The following is a 9809-nucleotide window of genomic DNA, read 5'->3' on the forward strand; positions in this document are numbered from 1 at the left end:
TGATACAAGTCTGGGCAGCACACTACCGGCCCCCTTCACGAAGGCCTCTCCAATCTTAATCAGGTTGCAGTCCCCACCCCCCTACCCCCCCAACGCTCTAGGTTCCTGCAGCTGAAGCCTTCCCTCAGCACCTCGGGCCTCCCAATGAAACATCAAAAAAAAACACTTCCTTCTTCACTGCACCACTCTGCTGCCGCCGCCACCACCCGCCGCTGCCTCTGCCACTGCCACCATTGCCACCACCCTGCCCTCGTCCTGGACTGGGGGCTGGGAGGAGGTCTGCCCTCTAACGTGCTGAAATTCTTTTTCGGGGCTGAATCCAGTGCAGCATCAGATATGTGGACTCCCTGGCCTTGGGTGACTGACAGAGCAGGGGCCCTCTCCTCCCCAGAGATACTGGTTTCCTGGTCTATGAATTAAAATTGGAGAGGTCACTGGGGCTCTTGGAGCATTCCTCTCCAGGATGGTGATCAGTGGCTCCCTGTCAACCCTGGGGGACAGATTCAATGGGCTCCACAGAGTTAGCATTATGGTATCGGATTATTCTCAGTGACTTGAAGGACTGAACCAGGAGTCTGCTCATCAAGTGTGACAGTTGGGTGGGGTTGCTGACACCTCAGAAACCAGGAATAGAATTCTTCAAAGTGACCCTGACAAAATGAGGGAGATGAACCAACACAACAGGATGATGTTCAGAGGGGACAAACACAAGGCAGTACAAAGACCAAAATCGAGGACTAGTATACTACTATGGTACGTGGGGACAAGAGAGATGGGCAATGATTGACTTGACCCAGGTTAGTTAAAAAAGAAAAAAAGAACTGGGGGGAGGCTGGCAGGGTGGGTCATGAGTTGAATGAGTCTGAGTCCGTAGTGTAGAACTGGTTTTCTCTTCCCTCCCTGCTCCCTCCCACCCTCTTCTTTCTCTTCCTCCCTCCCTCCCTCCCTTCCTTCCTTCTTTCCAAAACTAACTCAAATATAGCATATCATTGGGGCTTCCCTGGTGGCGCAGTGGTTGAGAGTCCCCCTGCCGATGCAGGGGACACGGGTTCGTGCCCCGGTCCGGGAAGATCCCACGTGCTGCGGAGCGGCTGGGCCTGTGAGCCATGGCCGCTGAGCCTGCACATCCGGAGCCTGTGCTCTGCAACGGGAGAGGCCACAACAGTGAGAGGCCCGCGTACTGCAAAATAAATAAATAAATAAATACTAGCATATCATAACAAAAATTTAGGATGGAATCCCTGGGAAGTAATCAGAATCCAAATTTTTAGAATTAGAAGTAACCTCAGAGTCATGTAGTCCAACCCACTTATTTTATAATTGGGTAAATGGGCTCAGAAAAGCACAATGTCACAGTGTTAGAAACAGATCTAGAATGCAGTCCAGTAACATATGACCTTTCTCATGCTCCTCAACTTTCTCCACTCTACCTAGTATTGGTTAGGCCTTTGAAAACAGTCGTGGGTCTGCCCTTGGTCAACACATTTTCAGCATATGTGGAAAAGCTGCAGAGGGTCTGGAGAAGAGCAAAAACAATGTGCCAAAGGACTAGGGTTTTTTTTTTTAATTTAGAAAGGAAGAAGCTGATGAAGTAACATTCAATAATTGTAGAGCACCTGCTATATGACAAGTGTGCTATACCATCTTCAAAAATGTAACTCTTAAATAAGGACAGAGGTGGTGATCTGTTCTCCATTTCTTCTGAGACAGATAGAGGGGAAAAGATTGTTAAACACATGGCAAAACTTTGCTGTAGATAGGAGCTGATCATGGCACGTAGTAAGTCCTCAATAATAATTGCCAAATTGAGTGAATGACTAAGGGAAGCCATGGTGCTCACCTTCCTGAAGGCGGAGAGGGCTGGGTTACGTGACCATTTTAGATCAATTCAGAGTCTTTGTTGTCATGATCCTTTCATTGCTCCATGTCAGATATTACCAAATTGGGCCTCCTCTTATGGGGCGTGTGTGTGTACCTCCAAATTAGGAGGCTTTCTAGTTGGGAAGATTTAGACATTGCTTCTCCTCTAAGAACTCAAGGTGCCATAGCAAACCCAGCTCCAATCCTATTTGGGACCCATCAGTGAGAGATTACAGTTGGTCTTCACACCTTCAAAAGGTCTGAGTGACCTCCAAGGCAGGCAGGGTTTCAGTCTAATTGACAGTCAGTGCTGTCCCGGGGTGCCTTGAGTGTTCTTGGCCCCCTTGTTGACCGCCAGCCCTGAGCCCAGCTAAGAAAGCCCAGGCTCTTGTTGAAAGGGCTGAGGGTATAGTTAGATTTGATTTCACACTGCAAAAATCATTAGTGCCTAGACCAGGTCCAGCCTGCATCCCTAGATTTATCTAGTTTCTATATTAGTCCTTTGAGGAGCTGGACACAGCTATCTTGGGATCTGAACTTGTGGTATGTGTGAAGGGCCAGAGGTTGGTCTCTGTGGAAAATCTCTGTAGGAAGTGAAGATGGTTATCAGGACTGTAGGCCAAGGCCCTGTGCTGGTTTATATACCATGAGGGATAAAACATACCCCTTTTGGTGTGCATACTGTCAGGAAGACAAAACTGAACTATGATCAAATGAGTGACATGCATAATCTCTGTATGCTAAAGGTTAAAGGAGTTACAGAAATTGCAAGAAAGGCTATGATGAGATCTGGGTAGATGGGTGGAATAGTGGGCATTCCAAATTGGGAGAAAGTCCTCAGCCAGAGCATGGAGATAAGGTCTAGATGTGCTTGAGGAGCAGTGAGGGAACTGACTTGACCGAAGTAGAGGGTTCAAGTTAAACGGTGGGAAATCAGATTGGAAAGGTAGGTTGTGGAGGCCTTCATAACAGCTGAGGAGTTTGGGTGTTACCAGATGAGTGATGGGGTGCCCTTTTTCATTTGCTAATGGTTTTACAGAGAGGAATCAAAACCTCCTAGGCAACCTTTGTGTTCCTTCTCTTCTGCAAAGAGAAGGATTTTCAGAGTCAAAGGGACAAAGTGAGCCCCAGAGAGAGGCTCCTCAAGGCAGTCTAGTCCCAGAGAGCCTTTAGCTGCTCTGAGCAACTCCATCTCATAGTTTAGGTCAATAACAGCCCAGGGCATTATGATGACCTGCAGCTCAAGTTGCAGGACAACTGGTGATGTCTTTGAAATCCCCATGGAGGGTGAAAGGGATGCACACTGCTGTGGTGTCACTGAGATCAACGAGTTAAATATTGATTGAAGGCAAGATTTGAGAACAAATGATTAAAAGGAGGATTGGTGAGCACTTACAAAAGGAAGAGAAGATCACTCAGCCCCTGCATGGATTCAGGAAAAACAAGTCATTCCCCACTCAAGCTCATTTCCTTTGATAGGGTGACTCGATGGGCAGATGAGGAGAATGCTACCCCTACAATGTATTTGGAGTTCAAAAAAACGTTCTCTCACCATACTCTTGGGACAATATAAAGAAATGTGGGGATTCTAAGCGATTCTTAAGCAGTTGAACGACCACACACAAAAGGGTTCTTTCTGTTTTAATGTCACTAGATCAAATTTGAAAATTACGCATAGCTGGGAGAGAGAGCCAAAATGTGAGATGACAGAAAAAGAATTCGTAGAGCTGTCAAGAGGCTGGTATGATATATACCAGTCATGAGGCTGGACTCACTATAGCAAAATCAAAGTTTACAGGGACAAATATGAAGTCACCTATTTGAATTCCAAAATGTAACAGTACAACCGTAGGAAGTGAGAGACGTTGCTTAGAGGGTTTTAGAATAAATGAAAACTCTTCATGATCCATGAGTCAAAAGCACGGTTTGGTTGTTACAAAAAGTATTGTGGGGACTTCCCTGGTGGTCCAGCTGTTAAGACTTCGCCTTCCAATACAGGGAGTGCAGGTTCGATCCCTGGTCGGGAAGCTAAGATCCCACATGCCTCGCGGCCAAAAAACCAAAAAACAGAAGCAATATTGTAACAAATTCAATAAAGACTTTAAAAAAAATGGTTCACATCAAAAAAACAAATCTTTAAAAAAAAAAAGTATTGTGACCTTGGGCTGTATTAATAAGAGTATAATGTCCAGAATAAAGGAGGTGATCATCTTGTGCTACTCTGCACTGGTCAGACCACACCTGAGGTCCTCCGTTCAATGGAGGCATCACACTTCAAAGGACATGTCAACAAAAGTACAGCCAGAGAAAGAGTGGTGAGAATAGTGAGGGGACTAGCAAATCCCCAGAGAAATTTGTCTACTGTCAGCAAATCATTACTGGGCTCATGGTGAAGAGGAAGCTGTAGATTTATTCTGTGTATGACTCCAAGGGCTCTGAGATCTAATGGGTGGAAGTTACAGGAAAGCAGATTTTGGTTCAACAGAGGAAGAGGCTTTTTTTCTTTCTTTTTTATAATGAAAAAAATGATAATAAAAATTTTGGCTCATGATTCCAGCCTCTTGAAGTCCTTTTAAAATTTACTACCGACAGTTTCAAAAACAGAGAAGAAAAAATTTCCTAATCTCAACAGCCTGATATAAGCATTTCGCTGTGTTTAGGAAGAACTTTCTAATGATTAGTAATAGTCTCTGAAATTAGAAATAGACTACCCCAAACGGTAGGCAGCTCACCATCACCAGAGATATTCAAACAGTGACTGGACAATCACTCCATGTGGGTGATTCAAAGGCAAAGAAAGCATCTGATAAAGGACTGTGCCGGATGACCTCTAGAGTTACTGGGATTCTATGATACGTGAGCTGGAAAGTCTCATGATAAAGTATTCAGAAAAATATTACTGGAGTCTCTGTGCAGGGCAGGCTGGAAGCAGAGATAGTAACTGGTTGGGAGGTACCTACTTTGAGGGCCACAACGATTTTCACCTCTGGCCCTCACCCCTACCCCTGACTTGAATCCCCAAATTACAGTGTCAGAAGCTGACTTAATGGTTGCCTAATTCCTCACCCTTATGATCTGATGCTTGATCCCCTCTGCAACCTCTTTGCCAATAGTTATCTTGCCTCTCTCTGTTTAAATACCTCCAGTGATGGGAATATCTTGTCCTTTCAAAGCCGACCATTGCATAATATTTGGTCATCTTGAACCATCATAAAGTTCTTCCTTAGGTTGAGTCAAAATATGTTTTCCCAGAGCACATGCCCTTTGTCCCTCTTATCGAGCAAAACAAGATGACTCCTTCTTCTATATGATGAAGCTTCCAATATTTGAAAACTTGATCTGGATCCACCACCATCCCCTTTTTGATCCCTTCTCCAGGTTCACAGACGATGATTCTAAAATCCCCTCACACTCCTGGTCTCCGTCGTTTGTGCATGCTCCAGGCTGCTAATGCCCCTGTTCTTGTGTGGTGTCCAAGGCTAAAGACAGTCCTCCACTGTGGTCTAGTGAGCAGAGAAGAAAGCACAACTGTAATCTCCCACATCCTAGCCCTGAATTCATTAGCATTGCAGGCAGCTAATGTCAAAAATAATGAGCCTACAGGCACCTCAAACACCTGAAACCCTTTCACACAGAGTCACGTCTCTCCTCCCTTGCACTGAAGCATTTGGTTTTGATGAACTAGATTATGAAACTTCACATTTCATTTTCCTGGTTCATTATGGCCTCTCGGGATCTTCCTGAAACCAGCATCATTTACAAATTTGACCAGCATGCCATCAATGTCCTGATCCAAGTTGTTAATTAAATTATTGGACAGGCCAGGGACCTCCCTTCAGGCCTCCAAAGATCCACTAGTCACCGGCTGTGAATACACCTTTACTGTCCTATCTTCACCCCACATTTTTTCTTCTTATCCACAAGGACATCTCACACCAGGACATTCTTAAACAAAGTGAGATTGCATTCTGAAATCCTCTTTGGAAACAAGGGAGGGGGAAGCGAATGGAGCAGAGATGAAAGGAGTTTGACCTTTAGATCTTCCCCTCCCTTTTCCCCAGTCCCATGATGAGTTCCATGACCTCAGTCTCCAGGAAGGAATTTCCAGCCACCAGCTCAGGTAGAGAAAGTTGAAAGAACTGAATTTAGGGTCAGAAAAACTGCATTCAGACCCATCTCTGCCTCTTCCCAGCTGTATGACCATGGGCAAGTTCTTTAACTTCTCTGAGTCTGTTTGCTCATCTGTAAAACAGGGATGATAACACCTACCTCACAGGGTTGTTGTGAGGATTAAATGGGAAAATGGATGTGAATGTGCTTTGTAAACTGTAAGCACCATACAAATGTAAGATATTATTATCATTATTTATTGAGTGCCTACTGTGTTCATCAGTACAGGGTATAAAAAAGATACATAAAATATGGTCCTTGCCCTTGGGGAGCTCATAATTTTGTAGGGGAGACATGTTCAAAAACAACTATAACATAAAGTAGAAGAATAGGGCAAATGGCACAAGTTGTTATGGTAATTTAGAAAAGTGGAGGTCCCTTCAGACTGGGGGAAGTGAAGGAAGGCTTCATGGAGCTCTATCTGCACCTCAACAAGTGCCTTGGATCTGACAGATAAAAACAGCTGAGAGTGGACAGAATTCCAGGTGGAGGAGCCTGGGAATGGGGATTTATGGAGCGTGTCTGAGGGGCTGGAAGCAGTCCTGTTTGACTGTAAGAGGCCATGAGGCTGGTTGGCCACATCACAACTTGTTTAGACATGGTCATTCCTAGCATGCCCATGACAGAGCACTCAGCCCTTCAGAAGGGGGCCCAGGATTTGAGCAGAGCCGCCGAGGTTTGATGTCTGCTACTCCTCAGCTGACCACCTTGAAGAAAAACAACTCTTCTGGAGGGTGGAGGCATCTGAAATGATTCCAGGAAAGTCCCATTTTCCTTATCTGCCGCTGAGAAATAGGTCTCCGAGAAGGGTGAGGACTGAGGCTGCATTTAAATCCTTGGAATCTTCAGCTGGAAGATTAAAGATTCAAGCGTTTTTATTGAATGAGAGTTATCCACCATATCTGAAAGGCTTCTTATTTTTCAATTCCACGTGGGGAGCGGGGAGGGAGAGGAAAATAGTTCAAGGACTCTCTCAAGGTCCATTTCCTGCCGGTTTCTTTGGAGTTATGGTTATACTTTGGTGCCACCTGGTGTCCGAGATGGAATATAGCAGCCTCCTTCCTAAGTTGAGAGCACTGGACCGTCGCCCAGCATCTAGGATGAGGCAAGCTTCCTTCCAGTAGGGTAGAGTCACTCTGGGGTCTGGGTAACAGAAAAGAAGAGGGAGAAAGGGAAAATGCTGCTCCAGGCAGGCCTCATGGCCATCCTTTCCTCTGTCATTAAAGCTCCAGTTTCCCCCAGAGTACCCCTGGAGATGTGTGCTTACCCAAGTACTACAGGATTATGTTTGCTGTGTCCCCCTTCCTCCACCCAACCCCACTCACACACACTTTCTTACGATGGCTTGAATATCCGTAACAGATGCTACAAGATCTCTCTTTCAGATCTGATCAAGAGACATTGTTGTCAGCCTCTAGGGCGGCCAAGGGAGGAACAGTAAAAAGGTCTGGTTCCCCCATGAGCTCACCTCTGTTTCCTCCCGTGTGAGTTATACTGTTCTAGAATGACTGCGCCCAAACTCTTCCAAGAGAAATCTGTTCCCGGAGGCTATACTTAGGCTTCCTACAGCCCTTCTAAAAGGTTAGGGGAGGGAGAATGGGGGGGCCTCAGAGAGTAGAACAGACGGTAGCCCCTTTTGCCCTCAAACCCCATTCCTGAATAGATTCAAAACGATCGATAAAACTAAAACCGAATTGGTCTGATGATGCCTCACAATGGGGTAATCGTAGAGGGTAGATTGAGGGGGTCGCTTGAATTGGGATGGCCGGAGCTGAGTAAGGACAAGACTGAGCTAGTGAAGAGGTGAATCCCTCTGCCACTGCCTGCATTCTCAGGTACCCTTGAAGTCTGCTTTTCTGTTGTGCCCCCATCTTCTCAGGCACAGCTTTTGCAGGCTCCTCTGAGTGCTGGGAATCCTGGGTAGCTCTGTTTGGATTATGGATTGTGGGTGGGAGACTGAAAATGGCTGAAGTGCAAATGGGAGGAATCAGCTAGATTAGAATGCTTTCATTCTCAGATCACTACTTTTACATGTCCCAGCTCTTCCCTGGTCCCTACAATACAGAGTGGCATGAGTGGAGGCCCCCAAACGGGACTGGCCAAGAAGTTAACAAATCCCTTTTTATCCTGTAGTTTAGCTACAACTGGGTTGCCAATTTTTTTAAAGTAACATCTGCTAGGAAACAGATAAGAAGACTAACAAAAGAACATACAAACAAATGGGTTTAGGGGTTAACTAACATTCCTTATCCTATCCTGGATCAGCTGAAGTCTAACTAACTGTAGGTGAACTTACCTGGTGCAATGTACAGGGAACCCAACCAAGTCCTTTTGTGTCAGGGCAACCTTGCAAAACAGGTGAGAGGCCAGAAGTTAGACCAAGCTGCCTAGACTTTAGCCTGACATAGATCTGGTGAGATTAGCAGTCCCAGGCAGAATCGGCCTCCCACCTTGCCTCCTGGCAGGCACCCAGCTGCCTTCTGGTTGTGCAGTCACCCTGAGCCCTGGGATCTCCCACACTTTCCTGCTCCCTGAGAGAAGAGCCCCGGTGAAACTCCACCCCTTCCCATATCGTTTTTATGTTTTTTAGGACCTACGTTCTGACAAACCTAAGTGTGCTTATGAGTTTAACTGGCAAAAAAATATTTGGATTCGAGACTGCTTCTGAAAATCTGAATCCTTAGTTGGCTGTTCCTATCATTCTCACTAGTATTTCTCTTAGTCCCCTAAAGTGGCCATGCGACCTTGATGGCAAACGCCATCTTTCCAAGCAGCCTACCGGCGCTGAAGCAGACTCCTCCGACTGCTGCTCGCGCTCTGTCTTTTCCGATTTCAAAGCCTTACGACCGCCCACTGAGACCCTCTTTCCGGTCTGAGAAGCCTGGGAGGCTCTCAGGTCATTTGTGGAGCAGACGTGATTGACACGGTCTGTGCCTAATGAATGCTCGCCTCCCTCCCAGCTCAGATTACTTGTTCCGCTCTCTTTCCCAGCTTCTTTTTGATGACTCATCCCTTAAATTCTTCGCTGACGCTCCTTCCTTATACCCGCCCCGCCCGTCCTATCTCTCTTGGCTCCTAGCTGTCCCCCACCCTTGGGGGAATGGTTTTTGTGAATCCTATCAAGTGTAGTTTTTACAGTGTACTCGAAAGATACAGAAGCAAAAAACAATTTCCGCGCAGGAACGGGAAGGTTCGTTTCCTTATAAGGAGCTTAACCCGTCACTGTTCTTTGAGCTTTCTCTTTCTCGTGAGAAATGATGATGGGGTGATGGGGGCTGCCTTCTGCCTCTGTTTCCAGTTCAATTCCAAACCCCAGGCAGCTCTGAGTTCCTAGCAAAGGTCAAGTAGCCCTGCTTCAGCGGCTGGCCTCGCAGAGGGAGGACTCAAGGGGAGGCGCGATTAGGGTTGGAAGTTTTCAAACATTTCTGTGGGTCTCTTGGGCATCTGCATCAGGCACATACGACAGCTGTGCTGGGGACTACGGCCCTAAAGGGGAAACAGACTTGGAGTCGTTAATGGTGTGGAGAGGGAAGTGGGCGGTTGGGGGTGGGGGGCGGTGAGCAAAACAAGTAGGGGGCTGGGACTGAACTTAGAAGCTGTCCTTGACCCCGTCCATTTAAATAAGTGAATGAATGGAGTTTCACCTGGGCAAGTGTCCTCACAGCATGCTTCCCCGGATAGGGTGAAGTGAGGCCAGCAGAAAATCGATAGTAGGAAATTGGCAAGGAACTGGCTGAATTTGTCCCCTTTGGGCACTTGTAGGCTCAGTTGCTCTTTCA

Source organism: Leucopleurus acutus, assembly GCF_964270905.1.
Source record: "Leucopleurus acutus genome assembly, chromosome: X".
Taxonomy (NCBI): Eukaryota; Metazoa; Chordata; class Mammalia; order Artiodactyla; family Delphinidae; genus Leucopleurus; species Leucopleurus acutus.